The sequence below is a fragment of the Amia ocellicauda genome, chromosome 19, assembly GCF_036373705.1.
Source record: "Amia ocellicauda isolate fAmiCal2 chromosome 19, fAmiCal2.hap1, whole genome shotgun sequence".
In the NCBI taxonomy this organism is placed as follows: Eukaryota; Metazoa; Chordata; class Actinopteri; order Amiiformes; family Amiidae; genus Amia; species Amia ocellicauda.
Genome location: NC_089868.1, coordinates 144350 through 165026, shown reverse-complemented (window position 1 = coordinate 165026; position 20677 = coordinate 144350). Strand labels below are relative to the sequence as shown.

Below are 20677 nucleotides of genomic sequence, written 5' to 3'. Positions count from 1 at the left end.
AACGCGGACCCCTGATCGGCACAGCCCACCGCCACACAGATCTCCTCAGCTCAAGCCGTCCTCGAGCCTCAGCCTCCCAGGAGCTTGGATCACAGGCGCGCGGCACCACGTCCGGCAGCAACTCCGCTTGTTTTTGACCCGATGTGCGGCTTCTGACCCAGGGAAGGATTTATTTATTTATTTATCTATGATTTATTATATATATTTATGTATATAAAAGCAAGTCAATGATAGATAGATAGAGAGAGAGAGAGAGCTGGCAAATGAGCTACGGGACAAGCAGTGCTCTCATCTTTTGTGGCTTTCACCTGCTCCGTTTCCGACCTGGGTTGGTTCACCCCTCCTTAGACGACCTGGTGACCCTGGGCTCCCCCGGGGTCACCATATCGATGCCGATTTTAACGCGGACCCCTGATCGGCACAGCCCACCGCCACACAGATCTCCTCAGCTCAAGCCGTCCTCGAGCCTCAGCCTCCCAGGAGCTTGGATCACAGGCGCGCGGCACCACGTCCGGCAGCAACTCCGCTTGTTTTTGACCCGATGTGCGGCTTCTGACCCAGGGAAGGATTTATTTATTTATTTATCTATGATTTATTATATATATTTATGTATATAAAAGCAAGTCAAAGATAGATAGAGAGAGAGAGAGAGAGAGAGAGAGAGAGAGAGAGAGAGCTGGCAAAAGAGCTACGGGACAAGCAGTGCTATCATCTCTTGTGGGGTTTGGGAAATCAAGCCAGCCCGTGGGGCGGTGCTCTCCGGCATCGTAGTCGGCAGGATTTGAACCTGCGCGGGGAGACCCCAGTGGATTTCAAGTCCGCCGCCTTAACCACTCGGCCACGACTACCGCTGGACGGGCGGGTAGGGGCGCAGTTGGTGTGGGAGACCGTTTGGGATCACGTGGCGTTGAGGGCGGGGAGGGAAGCGCAAGACACGCCAGCGTCCCAAAAAGCGCAAAAGCAGCTCCGGCTATGTCAGAAGTGGGGTTCGAACCCACGCCTCCGGGGGAGACTGCGACCTGAACGCAGCGCCTTAGAACGCTCGGCCATCCTGACCTGCTGACCCGGGGGCTGCTGGCCGCTGGCCGCTGGCCCTCGCAAAGCTCACAGCGTGCTCGAGACTGGACACCCAACGGTTGAATGACGCGGGGCGGTGCAGCCAGCGGATGCCTCGCCTTGGCCGTAGAACGCTACGAAAGTGCGATGACGGGACACAGCGGAGGCGGTCGGCCACGGCGAGCCTGGAAAGGCCCTGCCGTGCCGTCCTCGTTAGTATAGTGGTGAGTATCCCCGCCTGTCACGCGGGAGACCGGGGTTCAATTCCCCGACGGGGAGGCTGCTCTGCTCCTTTTGCTACCTCGGCCTGTTGTCCGTAAAGAAAGCAGTTGCACCTGCCTTTGTCCTCACGACCAAAAGGTCGAGTTCCTCTGTGTCACTCAGGCTGCACGGCGGCGGCTACTCACAGGAGCTGTCCCAGAACCGATTGGCACGGGGGCTTTCACCTGCTCCGTTTCCGACCTGGGTTGGTTCACCCCTCCTTAGACGACCTGGTGACCCTGGGCTCCCCCGGGGTCACCATATCGATGCCGATTTTAACACGGACCCCTGATCGGCACAGCCCACCGCCACACAGATCTCCTCAGCTCAAGCCGTCCTCGAGCCTCAGCCTCCCAGGAGCTTGGATCACAGGCGCGCGCCACCACGTCCGGCAGCAACTCCGCTTGTTTTTGACCCGATGTGCGGCCTCTGACCCAGGGAAGGATTTATTTATTTATTTATCTATGATTTATTATATATATTTATGTATATAAAAGCAAGTCAATGATAGATAGATAGAGAGAGAGAGAGAGCTGGCAAATGAGCTACGGGACAAGCAGTGCTCTCATCTTTTGTGGCTTTCACCTGCTCCGTTTCCGACCTGGGTTGGTTCACCCCTCCTTAGACGACCTGGTGACCCTGGGCTCCCCCGGGGTCACCATATCGATGCCGATTTTAACGCGGACCCCTGATCGGCACAGCCCACCGCCACACAGATCTCCTCAGCTCAAGCCGTCCTCGAGCCTCAGCCTCCCAGGAGCTTGGATCACAGGCGCGCGGCACCACGTCCGGCAGCAACTCCGCTTGTTTTTGACCCGATGTGCGGCTTCTGACCCAGGGAAGGATTTATTTATTTATTTATCTATGATTTATTATATATATTTATGTATATAAAAGCAAGTCAAAGATAGATAGAGAGAGAGAGAGAGAGAGAGAGAGAGAGAGCTGGCAAAAGAGCTACGGGACAAGCAGTGCTATCATCTCTTGTGGGGTTTGGGAAATCAAGCCGGCCCGTGGGGCAGTGCTCTCCGGCATCGTAGTCGGCAGGATTTGAACCTGCGCGGGGAGACCCCAGTGGATTTCAAGTCCGCCGCCTTAACCACTCGGCCACGACTACCGCTGGACGGGCGGGTAGGGGCGCAGTTGGTGTGGGAGACCGTTTGGGATCACGTGGCGTTGAGGGCGGGGAGGGAAGCGCAAGACACGCCAGCGTCCCAAAAAGCGCAAAAGCAGCTCCGGCTATGTCAGAAGTGGGGTTCGAACCCACGCCTCCGGGGGAGACTGCGACCTGAACGCAGCGCCTTAGACCGCTCGGCCATCCTGACCTGCTGACCCGGGGGCTGCTGGCCGCTGGCCGCTGGCCCTCGCAAAGCTCACAGCGTGCTCGAGACTGGACACCCAACGGTTGAATGACGCGGGGCGGTGCAGCCAGCGGATGCCTCGCCTTGGCCGTAGAACGCTACGAAAGTGCGATGACGGGACACAGCGGAGGCGGTCGGCCACGGCGAGCCTGGAAAGGCCCTGCCGTGCCGTCCTCGTTAGTATAGTGGTGAGTATCCCCGCCTGTCACGCGGGAGACCGGGGTTCGATTCCCCGACGGGGAGGCTGCTCTGCTCCTTTTGCTACCTCGGCCTGTTGTCCGTAAAGAAAGCAGTTGCACCTGCCTTTGTCCTCACGACCAAAAGGTCGAGTTCCGCTGTGTCACTCAGGCTGCACGGCGGCGGCTACTCACAGGAGCTGTCCCAGAACCGATTGGCACGGGGGCTTTCACCTGCTCCGTTTCCGACCTGGGTTGGTTCACCCCTCCTTAGACGACCTGGTGACCCTGGGCTCCCCCGGGGTCACCATATCGATGCCGATTTTAACACGGACCCCTGATCGGCACAGCCCACCGCCACACAGATCTCCTCAGCTCAAGCCGTCCTCGAGCCTCAGCCTCCCAGGAGCTTGGATCACAGGCGCGCGCCACCACGTCCGGCAGGAACTCCGCTTGTTTTTGACCCGATGTGCGGCCTCTGACCCAGGGAAGGATTTATTTATTTATTTATCTATGATTTATTATATATATTTATGTATATAAAAGCAAGTCAAAGATAGATAGATAGAGAGAGAGAGAGAGCTGGCAAATGAGCTACGGGACAAGCAGTGCTCTCATCTTTTGTGGCTTTCACCTGCTCCGTTTCCGACCTGGGTTGGTTCACCCCTCCTTAGACGACCTGGTGACCCTGGGCTCCCCCGGGGTCACCATATCGATGCCGATTTTAACGCGGACCCCTGATCGGCACAGCCCACCGCCACACAGATCTCCTCAGCTCAAGCCGTCCTCGAGCCTCAGCCTCCCAGGAGCTTGGATCACAGGCGCGCGGCACCACGTCCGGCAGCAACTCCGCTTGTTTTTGACCCGATGTGCGGCTTCTGACCCAGGGAAGGATTTATTTATTTATTTATCTATGATTTATTATATATATTTATGTATATAAAAGCAAGTCAAAGATAGATAGAGAGAGAGAGAGAGAGAGAGAGAGAGAGAGAGAGAGAGAGAGAGCTGGCAAAAGAGCTACGGGACAAGCAGTGCTATCATCTCTTGTGGGGTTTGGGAAATCAAGCCAGCCCGTGGGGCGGTGCTCTCCGGCATCGTAGTCGGCAGGATTTGAACCTGCGCGGGGAGACCCCAGTGGATTTCAAGTCCGCCGCCTTAACCACTCGGCCACGACTACCGCTGGACGGGCGGGTAGGGGCGCAGTTGGTGTGGGAGACCGTTTGGGATCACGTGGCGTTGAGGGCGGGGAGGGAAGCGCAAGACACGCCAGCGTCCCAAAAAGCGCAAAAGCAGCTCCGGCTATGTCAGAAGTGGGGTTCGAACCCACGCCTCCGGGGGAGACTGCGACCTGAACGCAGCGCCTTAGAACGCTCGGCCATCCTGACCTGCTGACCCGGGGGCTGCTGGCCGCTGGCCGCTGGCCCTCGCAAAGCTCACAGCGTGCTCGAGACTGGACACCCAACGGTTGAATGACGCGGGGCGGTGCAGCCAGCGGATGCCTCGCCTTGGCCGTAGAACGCTACGAAAGTGCGATGACGGGACACAGCGGAGGCGGTCGGCCACGGCGAGCCTGGAAAGGCCCTGCCGTGCCGTCCTCGTTAGTATAGTGGTGAGTATCCCCGCCTGTCACGCGGGAGACCGGGGTTCAATTCCCCGACGGGGAGGCTGCTCTGCTCCTTTTGCTACCTCGGCCTGTTGTCCGTAAAGAAAGCAGTTGCACCTGCCTTTGTCCTCACGACCAAAAGGTCGAGTTCCGCTGTGTCACTCAGGCTGCACGGCGGCGGCTACTCACAGGAGCTGTCCCAGAACCAATTGGCACGGGGGCTTTCACCTGCTCCGTTTCCGACCTGGGTTGGTTCACCCCTCCTTAGACGACCTGGTGACCCTGGGCTCCCCCGGGGTCACCATATCGATGCCGATTTTAACACGGACCCCTGATCGGCACAGCCCACCGCCACACAGATCTCCTCAGCTCAAGCCGTCCTCGAGCCTCAGCCTCCCAGGAGCTTGGATCACAGGCGCGCGCCACCACGTCCGCCAGCAACTCCGCTTGTTTTTGACCCGATGTGCGGCCTCTGACCCAGGGAAGGATTTATTTATTTATTTATCTATGATTTATTATATATATTTATGTATATAAAAGCAAGTCAATGATAGATAGATAGAGAGAGAGAGAGAGCTGGCAAATGAGCTACGGGACAAGCAGTGCTCTCATCTTTTGTGGCTTTCACCTGCTCCGTTTCCGACCTGGGTTGGTTCACCCCTCCTTAGACGACCTGGTGACCCTGGGCTCCCCCGGGGTCACCATATCGATGCCGATTTTAACGCGGACCCCTGATCGGCACAGCCCACCGCCACACAGATCTCCTCAGCTCAAGCCGTCCTCGAGCCTCAGCCTCCCAGGAGCTTGGATCACAGGCGCGCGGCACCACGTCCGGCAGCAACTCCGCTTGTTTTTGACCCGATGTGCGGCTTCTGACCCAGGGAAGGATTTATTTATTTATTTATCTATGATTTATTATATATATTTATGTATATAAAAGCAAGTCAAAGATAGATAGAGAGAGAGAGAGAGAGAGAGAGAGAGAGAGAGCTGGCAAAAGAGCTACGGGACAAGCAGTGCTATCATCTCTTGTGGGGTTTGGGAAATCAAGCCGGCCCGTGGGGCAGTGCTCTCCGGCATCGTAGTCGGCAGGATTTGAACCTGCGCGGGGAGACCCCAGTGGATTTCAAGTCCGCCGCCTTAACCACTCGGCCACGACTACCGCTGGACGGGCGGGTAGGGGCGCAGTTGGTGTGGGAGACCGTTTGGGATCACGTGGCGTTGAGGGCGGGGAGGGAAGCGCAAGACACGCCAGCGTCCCAAAAAGCGCAAAAGCAGCTCCGGCTATGTCAGAAGTGGGGTTCGAACCCACGCCTCCGGGGGAGACTGCGACCTGAACGCAGCGCCTTAGACCGCTCGGCCATCCTGACCTGCTGACCCGGGGGCTGCTGGCCGCTGGCCGCTGGCCCTCGCAAAGCTCACAGCGTGCTCGAGACTGGACACCCAACGGTTGAATGACGCGGGGCGGTGCAGCCAGCGGATGCCTCGCCTTGGCCGTAGAACGCTACGAAAGTGCGATGACGGGACACAGCGGAGGCGGTCGGCCACGGCGAGCCTGGAAAGGCCCTGCCGTGCCGTCCTCGTTAGTATAGTGGTGAGTATCCCCGCCTGTCACGCGGGAGACCTGGGTTCGATTCCCCGACGGGGAGGCTGCTCTGCTCCTTTTGCTACCTCGGCCTGTTGTCCGTAAAGAAAGCAGTTGCACCTGCCTTTGTCCTCACGACCAAAAGGTCGAGTTCCGCTGTGTCACTCAGGCTGCACGGCGGCGGCTACTCACAGGAGCTGTCCCAGAACCGATTGGCACGGGGGCTTTCACCTGCTCCGTTTCCGACCTGGGTTGGTTCACCCCTCCTTAGACGACCTGGTGACCCTGGGCTCCCCCGGGGTCACCATATCGATGCTGATTTTAACGCGGACCCCTGATCGGCACAGCCCACCGCCACACAGATCTCCTCAGCTCAAGCCGTCCTCGAGCCTCAGCCTCCCAGGAGCTTGGATCACAGGCGCGCGGCACCACGTCCGGCAGCAACTCCGCTTGTTTTTGACCCGATGTGCGGCTTCTGACCCAGGGAAGGATTTATTTATTTATTTATCTATGATTTATTATATATATTTATGTATATAAAAGCAAGTCAATGATAGATAGATAGAGAGAGAGAGAGAGCTGGCAAATGAGCTACGGGACAAGCAGTGCTCTCATCTTTTGTGGCTTTCACCTGCTCCGTTTCCGACCTGGGTTGGTTCACCCCTCCTTAGACGACCTGGTGACCCTGGGCTCCCCCGGGGTCACCATATCGATGCCGATTTTAACGCGGACCCCTGATCGGCACAGCCCACCGCCACACAGATCTCCTCAGCTCAAGCCGTCCTCGAGCCTCAGCCTCCCAGGAGCTTGGATCACAGGCGCGCGGCACCACGTCCGGCAGCAACTCCGCTTGTTTTTGACCCGATGTGCGGCTTCTGACCCAGGGAAGGATTTATTTATTTATTTATCTATGATTTATTATATATATTTATGTATATAAAAGCAAGTCAAAGATAGATAGAGAGAGAGAGAGAGAGAGAGAGAGAGAGAGAGAGAGAGAGAGAGAGAGAGAGCTGGCAAAAGAGCTGGCAAATGAGCTACGGGACAAGCAGTGCTCTCATCTTTTGTGGCTTTCACCTGCTCCGTTTCCGACCTGGGTTGGTTCACCCCTCCTTAGACGACCTGGTGACCCTGGGCTCCCCCGGGGTCACCATATCGATGCCGATTTTAACGCGGACCCCTGATCGGCACAGCCCACCGCCACACAGATCTCCTCAGCTCAAGCCGTCCTCGAGCCTCAGCCTCCCAGGAGCTTGGATCACAGGCGCGCGGCACCACGTCCGGCAGCAACTCCGCTTGTTTTTGACCCGATGTGCGGCTTCTGACCCAGGGAAGGATTTATTTATTTATTTATCTATGATTTATTATATATATTTATGTATATAAAAGCAAGTCAATGATAGATAGATAGAGAGAGAGAGAGAGCTGGCAAATGAGCTACGGGACAAGCAGTGCTCTCATCTTTTGTGGCTTTCACCTGCTCCGTTTCCGACCTGGGTTGGTTCACCCCTCCTTAGACGACCTGGTGACCCTGGGCTCCCCCGGGGTCACCATATCGATGCCGATTTTAACGCGGACCCCTGATCGGCACAGCCCACCGCCACACAGATCTCCTCAGCTCAAGCCGTCCTCGAGCCTCAGCCTCCCAGGAGCTTGGATCACAGGCGCGCGGCACCACGTCCGGCAGCAACTCCGCTTGTTTTTGACCCGATGTGCGGCTTCTGACTCAGGGAAGGATTTATTTATTTATTTATCTATGATTTATTATATATATTTATGTATATAAAAGCAAGTCAAAGATAGATAGAGAGAGAGAGAGAGAGAGAGAGAGAGAGAGAGAGAGAGAGAGAGAGAGAGAGAGAGAGAGAGAGAGAGAGAGAGAGCTGGCAAAAGAGCTACGGGACAAGCAGTGCTATCATCTCTTGTGGGGTTTGGGAAATCAAGCCGGCCCGTGGGGCGGTGCTCTCCGGCATCGTAGTCGGCAGGATTTGAACCTGCGCGGGGAGACCCCAGTGGATTTCAAGTCCGCCGCCTTAACCACTCGGCCACGACTACCGCTGGACGGGCGGGTAGGGGCGCAGTTGGTGTGGGAGACCGTTTGGGATCACGTGGCGTTGAGGGCGGGGAGGGAAGCGCAAGACACGCCAGCGTCCCAAAAAGCGCAAAAGCAGCTCCGGCTATGTCAGAAGTGGGGTTCGAACCCACGCCTCCGGGGGAGACTGCGACCTGAACGCAGCGCCTTAGAACGCTCGGCCATCCTGACCTGCTGACCCGGGGGCTGCTGGCCGCTGGCCGCTGGCCCTCGCAAAGCTCACAGCGTGCTCGAGACTGGACACCCAACGGTTGAATGACGCGGGGCGGTGCAGCCAGCGGATGCCTCGCCTTGGCCGTAGAACGCTACGAAAGTGCGATGACGGGACACAGCGGAGGCGGTCGGCCACGGCGAGCCTGGAAAGGCCCTGCCGTGCCGTCCTCGTTAGTATAGTGGTGAGTATCCCCGCCTGTCACGCGGGAGACCGGGGTTCGATTCCCCGACGGGGAGGCTGCTCTGCTCCTTTTGCTACCTCGGCCTGTTGTCCGTAAAGAAAGCAGTTGCACCTGCCTTTGTCCTCACGACCAAAAGGTCGAGTTCCGCTGTGTCACTCAGGCTGCACGGCGGCGGCTACTCACAGGAGCTGTCCCAGAACCGATTGGCACGGGGGCTTTCACCTGCTCCGTTTCCGACCTGGGTTGGTTCACCCCTCCTTAGACGACCTGGTGACCCTGGGCTCCCCCGGGGTCACCATATCGATGCCGATTTTAACACGGACCCCTGATCGGCACAGCCCACCGCCACACAGATCTCCTCAGCTCAAGCCGTCCTCGAGCCTCAGCCTCCCAGGAGCTTGGATCACAGGCGCGCGCCACCACGTCCGGCAGCAACTCCGCTTGTTTTTGACCCGATGTGCGGCCTCTGACCCAGGGAAGGATTTATTTATTTATTTATCTATGATTTATTATATATATTTATGTATATAAAAGCAAGTCAATGATAGATAGATAGAGAGAGAGAGAGAGCTGGCAAATGAGCTACGGGACAAGCAGTGCTCTCATCTTTTGTGGCTTTCACCTGCTCCGTTTCCGACCTGGGTTGGTTCACCCCTCCTTAGACGACCTGGTGACCCTGGGCTCCCCCGGGGTCACCATATCGATGCCGATTTTAACGCGGACCCCTGATCGGCACAGCCCACCGCCACACAGATCTCCTCAGCTCAAGCCGTCCTCGAGCCTCAGCCTCCCAGGAGCTTGGATCACAGGCGCGCGGCACCACGTCCGGCAGCAACTCCGCTTGTTTTTGACCCGATGTGCGGCTTCTGACCCAGGGAAGGATTTATTTATTTATTTATCTATGATTTATTATATATATTTATGTATATAAAAGCAAGTCAAAGATAGATAGAGAGAGAGAGAGAGAGAGAGAGAGAGAGAGAGAGAGAGAGAGAGAGAGAGAGAGCTGGCAAAAGAGCTACGGGACAAGCAGTGCTATCATCTCTTGTGGGGTTTGGGAAATCAAGCCGGCCCGTGGGGCGGTGCTCTCCGGCATCGTAGTCGGCAGGATTTGAACCTGCGCGGGGAGACCCCAGTGGATTTCAAGTCCGCCGCCTTAACCACTCGGCCACGACTACCGCTGGACGGGCGGGTAGGGGCGCAGTTGGTGTGGGAGACCGTTTGGGATCACGTGGCGTTGAGGGCGGGGAGGGAAGCGCAAGACACGCCAGCGTCCCAAAAAGCGCAAAAGCAGCTCCGGCTATGTCAGAAGTGGGGTTCGAACCCACGCCTCCGGGGGAGACTGCGACCTGAACGCAGCGCCTTAGAACGCTCGGCCATCCTGACCTGCTGACCGGGGGGCTGCTGGCCGCTGGCCGCTGGCCCTCGCAAAGCTCACAGCGTGCTCGAGACTGGACACCCAACGGTTGAATGACGCGGGGCGGTGCAGCCAGCGGATGCCTCGCCTTGGCCGTAGAACGCTACGAAAGTGCGATGACGGGACACAGCGGAGGCGGTCGGCCACGGCGAGCCTGGAAAGGCCCTGCCGTGCCGTCCTCGTTAGTATAGTGGTGAGTATCCCCGCCTGTCACGCGGGAGACCGGGGTTCGATTCCCCGACGGGGAGGCTGCTCTGCTCCTTTTGCTACCTCGGCCTGTTGTCCGTAAAGAAAGCAGTTGCACCTGCCTTTGTCCTCACGACCAAAAGGTCGAGTTCCGCTGTGTCACTCAGGCTGCACGGCGGCGGCTACTCACAGGAGCTGTCCCAGAACCGATTGGCACGGGGGCTTTCACCTGCTCCGTTTCCGACCTGGGTTGGTTCACCCCTCCTTAGACGACCTGGTGACCCTGGGCTCCCCCGGGGTCACCATATCGATGCCGATTTTAACACGGACCCCTGATCGGCACAGCCCACCGCCACACAGATCTCCTCAGCTCAAGCCGTCCTCGAGCCTCAGCCTCCCAGGAGCTTGGATCACAGGCGCGCGCCACCACGTCCGGCAGCAACTCCGCTTGTTTTTGACCCGATGTGCGGCCTCTGACCCAGGGAAGGATTTATTTATTTATTTATCTATGATTTATTATATATATTTATGTATATAAAAGCAAGTCAATGATAGATAGATAGAGAGAGAGAGAGAGCTGGCAAATGAGCTACGGGACAAGCAGTGCTCTCATCTTTTGTGGCTTTCACCTGCTCCGTTTCCGACCTGGGTTGGTTCACCCCTCCTTAGACGACCTGGTGACCCTGGGCTCCCCCGGGGTCACCATATCGATGCCGATTTTAACGCGGACCCCTGATCGGCACAGCCCACCGCCACACAGATCTCCTCAGCTCAAGCCGTCCTCGAGCCTCAGCCTCCCAGGAGCTTGGATCACAGGCGCGCGGCACCACATCCGGCAGCAACTCCGCTTGTTTTTGACCCGATGTGCGGCTTCTGACCCAGGGAAGGATTTATTTATTTATTTATCTATGATTTATTATATATATTTATGTATATAAAAGCAAGTCAAAGATAGATAGATAGAGAGAGCTGGCAAATGAGCTACGGGACAAGCAGTGCTCTCATCTTTTGTGGCTTTCACCTGCTCCGTTTCCGACCTGGGTTGGTTCACCCCTCCTTAGACGACCTGGTGACCCTGGGCTCCCCCGGGGTCACCATATCGATGCCGATTTTAACGCGGACCCCTGATCGGCACAGCCCACCGCCACACAGATCTCCTCAGCTCAAGCCGTCCTCGAGCCTCAGCCTCCCAGGAGCTTGGATCACAGGCGCGCGGCACCACGTCCGGCAGCAACTCCGCTTGTTTTTGACCCGATGTGCGGCTTCTGACCCAGGGAAGGATTTATTTATTTATTTATCTATGATTTATTATATATATTTATGTATATAAAAGCAAGTCAAAGATAGATAGATAGAGAGAGAGAGAGAGAGAGAGAGAGAGAGAGAGAGAGAGAGAGAGAGCTGGCAAAAGAGCTACGGGACAAGCAGTGCTATCATCTCTTGTGGGGTTTGGGAAATCAAGCCGGCCCGTGGGGCGGTGCTCTCCGGCATCGTAGTCGGCAGGATTTGAACCTGCGCGGGGAGACCCCAGTGGATTTCAAGTCCGCCGCCTTAACCACTCGGCCACGACTACCGCTGGACGGGCGGGTAGGGGCGCAGTTGGTGTGGGAGACCGTTTGGGATCACGTGGCGTTGAGGGCGGGGAGAGAAGCGCAAGACACGCCAGCGTCCCAAAAAGCGCAAAAGCAGCTCCGGCTATGTCAGAAGTGGGGTTTGAACCCACGCCTCCGGGGGAGACTGCGACCTGAACGCAGCGCCTTAGACCGCTCGGCCATCCTGACCTGCTGACCCGGGGGCTGCTGGCCGCTGGCCGCTGGCCCTCGCAAAGCTCACAGCGTGCTCGAGACTGGACACCCAACGGTTGAATGACGCGGGGCGGTGCAGCCAGCGGATGCCTCGCCTTGGCCGTAGAACGCTACGAAAGTGCGATGACGGGACACAGCGGAGGCGGTCGGCCACGGCGAGCCTGGAAAGGCCCTGCCGTGCCGTCCTCGTTAGTATAGTGGCGAGTATCCCCGCCTGTCACGCGGGAGACCGGGGTTCGATTCCCCGACGGGGAGGCTGCTCTGCTCCTTTTGCTACCTCGGCCTGTTGTCCGTAAAGAAAGCAGTTGCACCTGCCTTTGTCCTCACGACCAAAAGGTCGAGTTCCGCTGTGTCACTCAGGCTGCACGGCGGCGGCTACTCACAGGAGCTGTCCCAGAACCGATTGGCACGGGGGCTTTCACCTGCTCCGTTTCCGACCTGGGTTGGTTCACCCCTCCTTAGACGACCTGGTGACCCTGGGCTCCCCCGGGGTCACCATATCGATGCCGATTTTAACACGGACCCCTGATCGGCACAGCCCACCGCCACACAGATCTCCTCAGCTCAAGCCGTCCTCGAGCCTCAGCCTCCCAGGAGCTTGGATCACAGGCGCGCGCCACCATGTCCGGCAGGAACTCCGCTTGTTTTTGACCCGATGTGCGGCCTCTGACCCAGGGAAGGATTTATTTATTTATTTATCTATGATTTATTATATATATTTATGTATATAAAAGCAAGTCAAAGATAGATAGATAGAGAGAGAGAGAGAGCTGGCAAATGAGCTACGGGACAAGCAGTGCTCTCATCTTTTGTGGCTTTCACCTGCTCCGTTTCCGACCTGGGTTGGTTCACCCCTCCTTAGACGACCTGGTGACCCTGGGCTCCCCCGGGGTCACCATATCGATGCCGATTTTAACGCGGACCCCTGATCGGCACAGCCCACCGCCACACAGATCTCCTCAGCTCAAGCCGTCCTCGAGCCTCAGCCTCCCAGGAGCTTGGATCACAGGCGCGCGGCACCACGTCCGGCAGCAACTCCGCTTGTTTTTGACCCGATGTGCGGCTTCTGACCCAGGGAAGGATTTATTTATTTATTTATCTATGATTTATTATATATATTTATGTATATAAAAGCAAGTCAATGATAGATAGATAGAGAGAGAGAGAGAGCTGGCAAATGAGCTACGGGACAAGCAGTGCTCTCATCTTTTGTGGCTTTCACCTGCTCCGTTTCCGACCTGGGTTGGTTCACCCCTCCTTAGACGACCTGGTGACCCTGTGCTCCCCCGGGGTCACCATATCGATGCCGATTTTAACGCGGACCCCTGATCGGCACAGCCCACCGCCACACAGATCTCCTCAGCTCAAGCCGTCCTCGAGCCTCAGCCTCCCAGGAGCTTGGATCACAGGCGCGCGGCACCACGTCCGGCAGCAACTCCGCTTGTTTTTGACCCGATGTGCGGCTTCTGACCCAGGGAAGGATTTATTTATTTATTTATCTATGATTTATTATATATATTTATGTATATAAAAGCAAGTCAAAGATAGATAGATAGAGAGAGAGAGAGAGAGAGAGAGCTGGCAAAAGAGCTACGGGACAAGCAGTGCTATCATCTCTTGTAGGGTTTGGGAAATCAAGCCGGCCCGTGGGGCGGTGCTCTCCGGCATCGTAGTCGGCAGGATTTGAACCTGCGCGGGGAGACCCCAGTGGATTTCAAGTCCGCCGCCTTAACCACTCGGCCACGACTACCGCTGGACGGGTGGGTAGGGGCGCAGTTGGTGTGGGAGACCGTTTGGGATCACGTGGCGTTGAGGGCGGGGAGGGAAGCGCAAGACACGCCAGCGTCCCAAAAAGCGCAAAAGCAGCTCCGGCTATGTCAGAAGTGGGGTTCGAACCCACGCCTCCGGGGGAGACTGCGACCTGAACGCAGCGCCTTAGACCGCTCGGCCATCCTGACCTGCTGACCCGGGGGCTGCTGGCCGCTGGCCGCTGGCCCTCGCAAAGCTCACAGCGTGCTCGAGACTGGACACCCAACGGTTGAATGACGCGGGGCGGTGCAGCCAGCGGATGCCTCGCCTTGGCCGTAGAACGCTACGAAAGTGCGATGACGGGACACAGCGGAGGCGGTCGGCCACGGTGAGCCTGGAAAGGCCCTGCCGTGCCGTCCTCGTTAGTATAGTGGTGAGTATCCCCGCCTGTCACGCGGGAGACCGGGGTTCGATTCCCCGACGGGGAGGCTGCTCTGCTCCTTTTGCTACCTCGGCCTGTTGTCCGTAAAGAAAGCAGTTGCACCTGCCTTTGTCCTCACGACCAAAAGGTCGAGTTCCGCTGTGTCACTCAGGCTGCACGGCGGCGGCTACTCACAGGAGCTGTCCCAGAACCGATTGGCACGGGGGCTTTCACCTGCTCCGTTTCCGACCTGGGTTGGTTCACCCCTCCTTAGACGACCTGGTGACCCTGGGCTCCCCCGGGGTCACCATATCGATGCCGATTTTAACACGGACCCCTGATCGGCACAGCCCACCGCCACACAGATCTCCTCAGCTCAAGCCGTCCTCGAGCCTCAGCCTCCCAGGAGCTTGGATCACAGGCGCGCGCCACCACGTCCGGCAGCAACTCCGCTTGTTTTTGACCCGATGTGCGGCCTCTGACCCAGGGAAGGATTTATTTATTTATTTATCTATGATTTATTATATATATTTATGTATATAAAAGCAAGTCAAAGATAGATAGATAGAGAGAGAGAGAGAGCTGGCAAATGAGCTACGGGACAAGCAGTGCTCTCATCTTTTGTGGCTTTCACCTGCTCCGTTTCCGACCTGGGTTGGTTCACCCCTCCTTAGACGACCTGGTGACCCTGGGCTCCCCCGGGGTCACCATATCGATGCCGATTTTAACGCGGACCCCTGATCGGCACAGCCCACCGCCACACAGATCTCCTCAGCTCAAGCCGTCCTCGAGCCTCAGCCTCCCAGGAGCTTGGATCACAGGCGCGCGGCACCACGTCCGGCAGCAACTCCGCTTGTTTTTGACCCGATGTGCGGCTTCTGACCCAGGGAAGGATTTATTTATTTATTTATCTATGATTTATTATATATATTTATGTATATAAAAGCAAGTCAATGATAGATAGATAGAGAGAGAGAGAGAGCTGGCAAATGAGCTACGGGACAAGCAGTGCTCTCATCTTTTGTGGCTTTCACCTGCTCCGTTTCCGACCTGGGTTGGTTCACCCCTCCTTAGACGACCTGGTGACCCTGGGCTCCCCCGGGGTCACCATATCGATGCCGATTTTAACGCGGACCCCTGATCGGCACAGCCCACCGCCACACAGATCTCCTCAGCTCAAGCCGTCCTCGAGCCTCAGCCTCCCAGGAGCTTGGATCACAGGCGCGCGGCACCACGTCCGGCAGCAACTCCGCTTGTTTTTGACCCGATGTGCGGCTTCTGACCCAGGGAAGGATTTATTTATTTATTTATCTATGATTTATTATATATATTTATGTATATAAAAGCAAGTCAAAGATAGATAGATAGAGAGAGAGAGAGAGAGAGAGAGAGAGAGAGAGAGAGAGAGAGAGAGAGCTGGCAAAAGAGCTACGGGACAAGCAGTGCTATCATCTCTTGTGGGGTTTGGGAAATCAAGCCGGCCCGTGGGGCGGTGCTCTCCGGCATCGTAGTCGGCAGGATTTGAACCTGCGCGGGGAGACCCCAGTGGATTTCAAGTCCGCCGCCTTAACCACTCGGCCACGACTACCGCTGGACGGGCGGGTAGGGGCGCAGTTGGTGTGGGAGACCGTTTGGGATCACGTGGCGTTGAGGGCGGGGAGGGAAGCGCAAGACACGCCAGCGTCCCAAAAAGCGCAAAAGCAGCTCCGGCTATGTCAGAAGTGGGGTTCGAACCCACGCCTCCGGGGGAGACTGCGACCTGAACGCAGCGCCTTAGACCGCTCGGCCATCCTGACCTGCTGACCCGGGGGCTGCTGGCCGCTGGCCGCTGGCCCTCGCAAAGCTCACAGCGTGCTCGAGACTGGACACCCAACGGTTGAATGACGCGGGGCGGTGCAGCCAGCGGATGCCTCGCCTTGGCCGTAGAACGCTACGAAAGTGCGATGACGGGACACAGCGGAGGCGGTCGGCCACGGTGAGCCTGGAAAGGCCCTGCCGTGCCGTCCTCGTTAGTATAGTGGTGAGTATCCCCGCCTGTCACGCGGGAGACCGGGGTTCGATTCCCCGACGGGGAGGCTGCTCTGCTCCTTTTGCTACCTCGGCCTGTTGTCCGTAAAGAAAGCAGTTGCACCTGCCTTTGTCCTCACGACCAAAAGGTCGAGTTCCGCTGTGTCACTCAGGCTGCACGGCGGCGGCTACTCACAGGAGCTGTCCCAGAACCGATTGGCACGGGGGCTTTCACCTGCTCCGTTTCCGACCTGGGTTGGTTCACCCCTCCTTAGACGACCTGGTGACCCTGGGCTCCCCCGGGGTCACCATATCGATGCCGATTTTAACACGGACCCCTGATCGGCACAGCCCACCGCCACACAGATCTCCTCAGCTCAAGCCGTCCTCGAGCCTCAGCCTCCCAGGAGCTTGGATCACAGGCGCGCGCCACCACGTCCGGCAGCAACTCCGCTTGTTTTTGACCCGATGTGCGGCCTCTGACCCAGGGAAGGATTTATTTATTTATTTATCTATGATTTATTATATATATTTATGTATATAAAAGCAAGTCAAAGATAGATAGATAGAGAGAGAGAGAGAGCTGGCAAATGAGCTACGGGACAAGCAGTGCTCTCATCTTTTGTGGCTTTCACCTGCTCCGTTTCCGACCTGGGTTGGTTCACCCCTCCTTAGACGACCTGGTGACCCTGGGCTCCCCCGGGGTCACCATATCGATGCCGATTTTAACGCGGACCCCTGATCGGCACAGCCCACCGCCACACAGATCTCCTCAGCTCAAGCCGTCCTCGAGCCTCAGCCTCCCAGGAGCTTGGATCACAGGCGCGCGGCACCACGTCCGGCAGCAACTCCGCTTGTTTTTGACCCGATGTGCGGCTTCTGACCCAGGGAAGGATTTATTTATTTATTTATCTATGATTTATTATATATATTTATGTATATAAAAGCAAGTCAATGATAGATAGATAGAGAGAGAGAGAGAGCTGGCAAATGAGCTACAGGACAAGCAGTGCTCTCATCTTTTGTGGCTTTCACCTGCTCCGTTTCCGACCTGGGTTGGTTCACCCCTCCTTAGACGACCTGGTGACCCTTTCCAGGCTCGCCGTGGCCGACCGCCTCCGCTGTGTCCCATCATCGCACTTTCGTAGCGTTCTACGGCCAAGGCGAGGCATCCGCTGGCTGCACCGCCCCGCGTCATTCAACCGTTGGGTGTCCAGTCTCGAGCACGCTGTGAGCTGATAGCAGTGCTATCATCTCTTGTGGGGTTTGGGAAATCAAGCCGGCCCGTGGGGCGGTGCTCTCCGGCATCGTAGTCGGCAGGATTTGAACCTGCGCGGGGAGACCCCAGTGGATTTCAAGTCCGCCGCCTTAACCACTCGGCCACGACTACCGCTGGACGGGCGGGTAGGGGCGCAGTTGGTGTGGGAGACCGTTTGGGATCACGTGGCGTTGAGGGCGGGGAGGGAAGCGCAAGACACGCCAGCGTCCCAAAAAGCGCAACAGCAGCTCCGGCTATGTCAGAAGTGGGGTTCGAACCCACGCCTCCGGGGGAGACTGCGACCTGAACGCAGCGCCTTAGACCGCTCGGCCATCCTGACCTGCTGACCCGGGGGCTGCTGGCCGCTGGCCGCTGGCCCTCGCAAAGCTCACAGCGTGCTCGAGACTGGACACCCAACGGTTGAATGACGCGGGGCGGTGCAGCCAGCGGATGCCTCGCCTTGGCCGTAGAACGCTACGAAAGTGCGATGACGGGACACAGCGGAGGCGGTCGGCCACGGCGAGCCTGGAAAGGCCCTGCCGTGCCGTCCTCGTTAGTATAGTGGTGAGTATCCCCGCCTGTCACGCGGGAGACCGGGGTTCGATTCCCCGACGGGGAGGCTGCTCTGCTCCTTTTGCTACCTCGGCCTGTTGTCCGTAAAGAAAGCAGTTGCACCTGCCTTTGTCCTCACGACCAAAAGGTCGAGTTCCGCTGTGTCACTCAGGCTGCACGGCGGCAGCTACTCACAGGAGCTGTCCCAGAACCGATTGGCACAGGGGCTTTCACCTGCTCCGTTTCCGACCTGGGTTGGTTCACCCCTCCTTAGACGACCTGGTGACCCTGGGCTCCCCCGGGGTCACCATATCGATGCCGATTTTAACACGGACCCCTGATCGGCACAGCCCACCGCCACACAGATCTCCTCAGCTCAAGCCGTCCTCGAGCCTCAGCCTCCCAGGACCTTGGATCACAGGCGCGCGCCACCACGTCCGGCAGCAACTCCGCTTGTTTTTGACCCGATGTGCGGCCTCTGACCCAGGGAAGGATTTATTTATTTATTTATCTATGATTTATTATATATATTTATGTATATAAAAGCAAGTCAAAGATAGATAGATAGAGAGAGAGAGAGAGCTGGCAAATGAGCTACGGGACAAGCAGTGCTCTCATCTTTTGTGGCTTTCACCTGCTCCGTTTCCGACCTGGGTTGGTTCACCCCTCCTTAGACGACCTGGTGACCCTGGGCTCCCCCGGGGTCACCATATCGATGCCGATTTTAACGCGGACCCCTGATCGGCACAGCCCACCGCCACACAGATCTCCTCAGCTCAAGCCGTCCTCGAGCCTCAGCCTCCCAGGAGCTTGGATCACAGGCGCGCGGCACCACGTCCGGCAGCAACTCCGCTTGTTTTTGACCCGATGTGCGGCTTCTGACCCAGGGAAGGATTTATTTATTTATTTATCTATGATTTATTATATATATTTATGTATATAAAAGCAAGTCAATGATAGATAGATAGAGAGAGAGAGAGAGCTGGCAAATGAGCTACGGGACAAGCAGTGCTCTCATCTTTTGTGGCTTTCACCTGCTCCGTTTCCGACCTGGGTTGGTTCACCCCTCCTTAGACGACCTGGTGACCCTGGGCTCCCCCGGGGTCACCATATCGATGCCGATTTTAACGCGGACCCCTGATCGGCACAGCCCACCGCCACACAGATCTCCTCAGCTCAAGCCGTCCTCGAGCCTCAGCCTCCCAGGAGCTTGGATCACAGGCGCGCGGCACCACGTCCGGCAGCAACTCCGCTTGTTTTTGACCCGATGTGCGGCCTCTGACCCAGGGAAGGATTTATTTATTTATTTATCTATGATTTATTATATATATTTATGTATATAAAAGCAAGTCAAAGATAGATAGATAGAGAGAGAGAGAGAGCTGGCAAATGAGCTACGGGACAAGCAGTGCTCTCATCTTTTGTGGCTTTCACCTGCTCCGTTTCCGACCTGGGTTGGTTCACCCCTCCTTAGACGACCTGGTGACCCTGGGCTCCCCCGGGGTCACCATATCGATGCCGATTTTAACGCGGACCCCTGATCGGCACAGCCCACCGCCACACAGATCTCCTCAGCTCAAGCCGTCCTCGAGCCTCAGCCTCCCAGGAGCTTGGATCACAGGCGCGCGGCACCACGTCCGGCAGCAACTCCGCTTGTTTTTGACCCGATGTGCGGCTTCTGACCCAGGGAAGGATTTATTTATTTATTTATCTATGATTTATTATATATATTTATGTATATAAAAGCAAGTCAATGATAGATAGATAGAGAGAGAGAGAGAGCTGGCAAATGAGCTACGGGACAAGCAGTGCTCTCATCTTTTGTGGCTTTCACCTGCTCCGTTTCCGACCTGGGTTGGTTCACCCCTCCTTAGACGACCTGGTGACCCTGGGCTCCCCCGGGGTCACCATATCGATGCCGATTTTAACGCGGACCCCTGATCGGCACAGCCCACCGCCACACAGATCTCCTCAGCTCAAGCCGTCCTCGAGCCTCAGCCTCCCAGGAGCTTGGATCACAGGCGCGCGGCACCACGTCCGGCAGCAACTCCGCTTGTTTTTGACCCGATGTGCGGCTTCTGACCCAGGGAAGGATTTATTTATTTATTTATCTATGATTTATTATATATATTTATGTATATAAAAGCAAGTCAAAGATAGATAGATAGAGAGAGAGAGAGAGAGAGAGAGAGCTGGCAAAAGAGCTACGGGACAAGCAGTGCTATCATCTCTTGTGGGGTTTGGGAAATCAAGCCGGCCCGTGGGGCGGTGCTCTCCGGCATCGTAGTCGGCAGGATTTGAACCTGCGCGGGGAGACCCCAGTGGATTTCAAGTCCGCCGCCTTAACCACTCGGCCACGACTACCGCTGGACGGGCGGGTAGGGGCGCAGTTGGTGTGGGAGACCGTTTGGGATCACGTGGCGTTGAGGGCGGGGAGGGAAGCGCAAGACACGCCAGCGTCCCAAAAAGCGCAAAAGCAGCTCCGGCTATGTCAGAAGTGGGGTTCGAACCCACGCCTCCGGGGGAGACTGCGACCTGAACGCAGCGCCTTAGACCGCTCGGCCATCCTGACCTGCTGACCCGGGGGCTGCTGGTCGCTGGCCGCTGGCCCTCGCAAAGCTCACAGCGTGCTCGAGACTGGACACCCAACGGTTGAATGACGCGGGGCGGTGCAGCCAGCGGATGCCTCGCCTTGGCCGTAGAACGCTACGAAAGTGCGATGACGGGACACAGCGGAGGCGGTCGGCCAC

General features: G+C 57.0%; 28 non-coding genes across 28 annotated transcripts; 10 read left to right on the top strand and 18 right to left on the bottom strand.

The window, feature by feature from the left end:
* Positions 1-766: 766 nt before the first annotated feature.
* On the bottom strand, positions 767-848 carry trnas-uga (transfer RNA serine (anticodon UGA)). The gene has a single exon. It is a non-coding gene; the product is annotated as a tRNA-Ser (tRNA).
* Positions 849-1263: 415 nt separating this feature from the next.
* Positions 1264-1335, top strand: trnad-guc (transfer RNA aspartic acid (anticodon GUC)). The gene has a single exon. It is a non-coding gene; the product is annotated as a tRNA-Asp (tRNA).
* Positions 1336-2352: 1017 nt separating this feature from the next.
* trnas-uga (transfer RNA serine (anticodon UGA)) lies at positions 2353-2434 on the bottom strand. The gene has a single exon. It is a non-coding gene; the product is annotated as a tRNA-Ser (tRNA).
* Positions 2435-2559: 125 nt separating this feature from the next.
* On the bottom strand, positions 2560-2642 carry trnal-cag (transfer RNA leucine (anticodon CAG)). The gene has a single exon. It is a non-coding gene; the product is annotated as a tRNA-Leu (tRNA).
* A 207-nt stretch (positions 2643-2849) lies between these two features.
* trnad-guc (transfer RNA aspartic acid (anticodon GUC)) lies at positions 2850-2921 on the top strand. The gene has a single exon. It is a non-coding gene; the product is annotated as a tRNA-Asp (tRNA).
* A 1031-nt stretch (positions 2922-3952) lies between these two features.
* trnas-uga (transfer RNA serine (anticodon UGA)) lies at positions 3953-4034 on the bottom strand. Its single transcript has one exon. It is a non-coding gene; the product is annotated as a tRNA-Ser (tRNA).
* Positions 4035-4449: 415 nt separating this feature from the next.
* On the top strand, positions 4450-4521 carry trnad-guc (transfer RNA aspartic acid (anticodon GUC)). The gene has a single exon. It is a non-coding gene; the product is annotated as a tRNA-Asp (tRNA).
* A 1019-nt stretch (positions 4522-5540) lies between these two features.
* trnas-uga (transfer RNA serine (anticodon UGA)) lies at positions 5541-5622 on the bottom strand. Its single transcript has one exon. It is a non-coding gene; the product is annotated as a tRNA-Ser (tRNA).
* Positions 5623-5747: 125 nt separating this feature from the next.
* trnal-cag (transfer RNA leucine (anticodon CAG)) lies at positions 5748-5830 on the bottom strand. The gene has a single exon. It is a non-coding gene; the product is annotated as a tRNA-Leu (tRNA).
* Positions 5831-6037: 207 nt separating this feature from the next.
* trnad-guc (transfer RNA aspartic acid (anticodon GUC)) lies at positions 6038-6109 on the top strand. The gene has a single exon. It is a non-coding gene; the product is annotated as a tRNA-Asp (tRNA).
* A 1909-nt stretch (positions 6110-8018) lies between these two features.
* Positions 8019-8100, bottom strand: trnas-uga (transfer RNA serine (anticodon UGA)). Its single transcript has one exon. It is a non-coding gene; the product is annotated as a tRNA-Ser (tRNA).
* A 415-nt stretch (positions 8101-8515) lies between these two features.
* trnad-guc (transfer RNA aspartic acid (anticodon GUC)) lies at positions 8516-8587 on the top strand. The gene has a single exon. It is a non-coding gene; the product is annotated as a tRNA-Asp (tRNA).
* A 1041-nt stretch (positions 8588-9628) lies between these two features.
* Positions 9629-9710, bottom strand: trnas-uga (transfer RNA serine (anticodon UGA)). The gene has a single exon. It is a non-coding gene; the product is annotated as a tRNA-Ser (tRNA).
* Positions 9711-10125: 415 nt separating this feature from the next.
* trnad-guc (transfer RNA aspartic acid (anticodon GUC)) lies at positions 10126-10197 on the top strand. Its single transcript has one exon. It is a non-coding gene; the product is annotated as a tRNA-Asp (tRNA).
* A 1429-nt stretch (positions 10198-11626) lies between these two features.
* On the bottom strand, positions 11627-11708 carry trnas-uga (transfer RNA serine (anticodon UGA)). Its single transcript has one exon. It is a non-coding gene; the product is annotated as a tRNA-Ser (tRNA).
* A 125-nt stretch (positions 11709-11833) lies between these two features.
* Positions 11834-11916, bottom strand: trnal-cag (transfer RNA leucine (anticodon CAG)). The gene has a single exon. It is a non-coding gene; the product is annotated as a tRNA-Leu (tRNA).
* A 207-nt stretch (positions 11917-12123) lies between these two features.
* Positions 12124-12195, top strand: trnad-guc (transfer RNA aspartic acid (anticodon GUC)). The gene has a single exon. It is a non-coding gene; the product is annotated as a tRNA-Asp (tRNA).
* Positions 12196-13608: 1413 nt separating this feature from the next.
* On the bottom strand, positions 13609-13690 carry trnas-uga (transfer RNA serine (anticodon UGA)). The gene has a single exon. It is a non-coding gene; the product is annotated as a tRNA-Ser (tRNA).
* A 125-nt stretch (positions 13691-13815) lies between these two features.
* trnal-cag (transfer RNA leucine (anticodon CAG)) lies at positions 13816-13898 on the bottom strand. Its single transcript has one exon. It is a non-coding gene; the product is annotated as a tRNA-Leu (tRNA).
* Positions 13899-14105: 207 nt separating this feature from the next.
* On the top strand, positions 14106-14177 carry trnad-guc (transfer RNA aspartic acid (anticodon GUC)). The gene has a single exon. It is a non-coding gene; the product is annotated as a tRNA-Asp (tRNA).
* A 1439-nt stretch (positions 14178-15616) lies between these two features.
* On the bottom strand, positions 15617-15698 carry trnas-uga (transfer RNA serine (anticodon UGA)). The gene has a single exon. It is a non-coding gene; the product is annotated as a tRNA-Ser (tRNA).
* A 125-nt stretch (positions 15699-15823) lies between these two features.
* On the bottom strand, positions 15824-15906 carry trnal-cag (transfer RNA leucine (anticodon CAG)). The gene has a single exon. It is a non-coding gene; the product is annotated as a tRNA-Leu (tRNA).
* A 207-nt stretch (positions 15907-16113) lies between these two features.
* trnad-guc (transfer RNA aspartic acid (anticodon GUC)) lies at positions 16114-16185 on the top strand. The gene has a single exon. It is a non-coding gene; the product is annotated as a tRNA-Asp (tRNA).
* A 1240-nt stretch (positions 16186-17425) lies between these two features.
* trnas-uga (transfer RNA serine (anticodon UGA)) lies at positions 17426-17507 on the bottom strand. Its single transcript has one exon. It is a non-coding gene; the product is annotated as a tRNA-Ser (tRNA).
* Positions 17508-17632: 125 nt separating this feature from the next.
* On the bottom strand, positions 17633-17715 carry trnal-cag (transfer RNA leucine (anticodon CAG)). The gene has a single exon. It is a non-coding gene; the product is annotated as a tRNA-Leu (tRNA).
* Positions 17716-17922: 207 nt separating this feature from the next.
* Positions 17923-17994, top strand: trnad-guc (transfer RNA aspartic acid (anticodon GUC)). The gene has a single exon. It is a non-coding gene; the product is annotated as a tRNA-Asp (tRNA).
* Positions 17995-20209: 2215 nt separating this feature from the next.
* Positions 20210-20291, bottom strand: trnas-uga (transfer RNA serine (anticodon UGA)). The gene has a single exon. It is a non-coding gene; the product is annotated as a tRNA-Ser (tRNA).
* A 125-nt stretch (positions 20292-20416) lies between these two features.
* Positions 20417-20499, bottom strand: trnal-cag (transfer RNA leucine (anticodon CAG)). The gene has a single exon. It is a non-coding gene; the product is annotated as a tRNA-Leu (tRNA).
* Between the last annotated feature and the right edge of the window lie 178 nt (positions 20500-20677).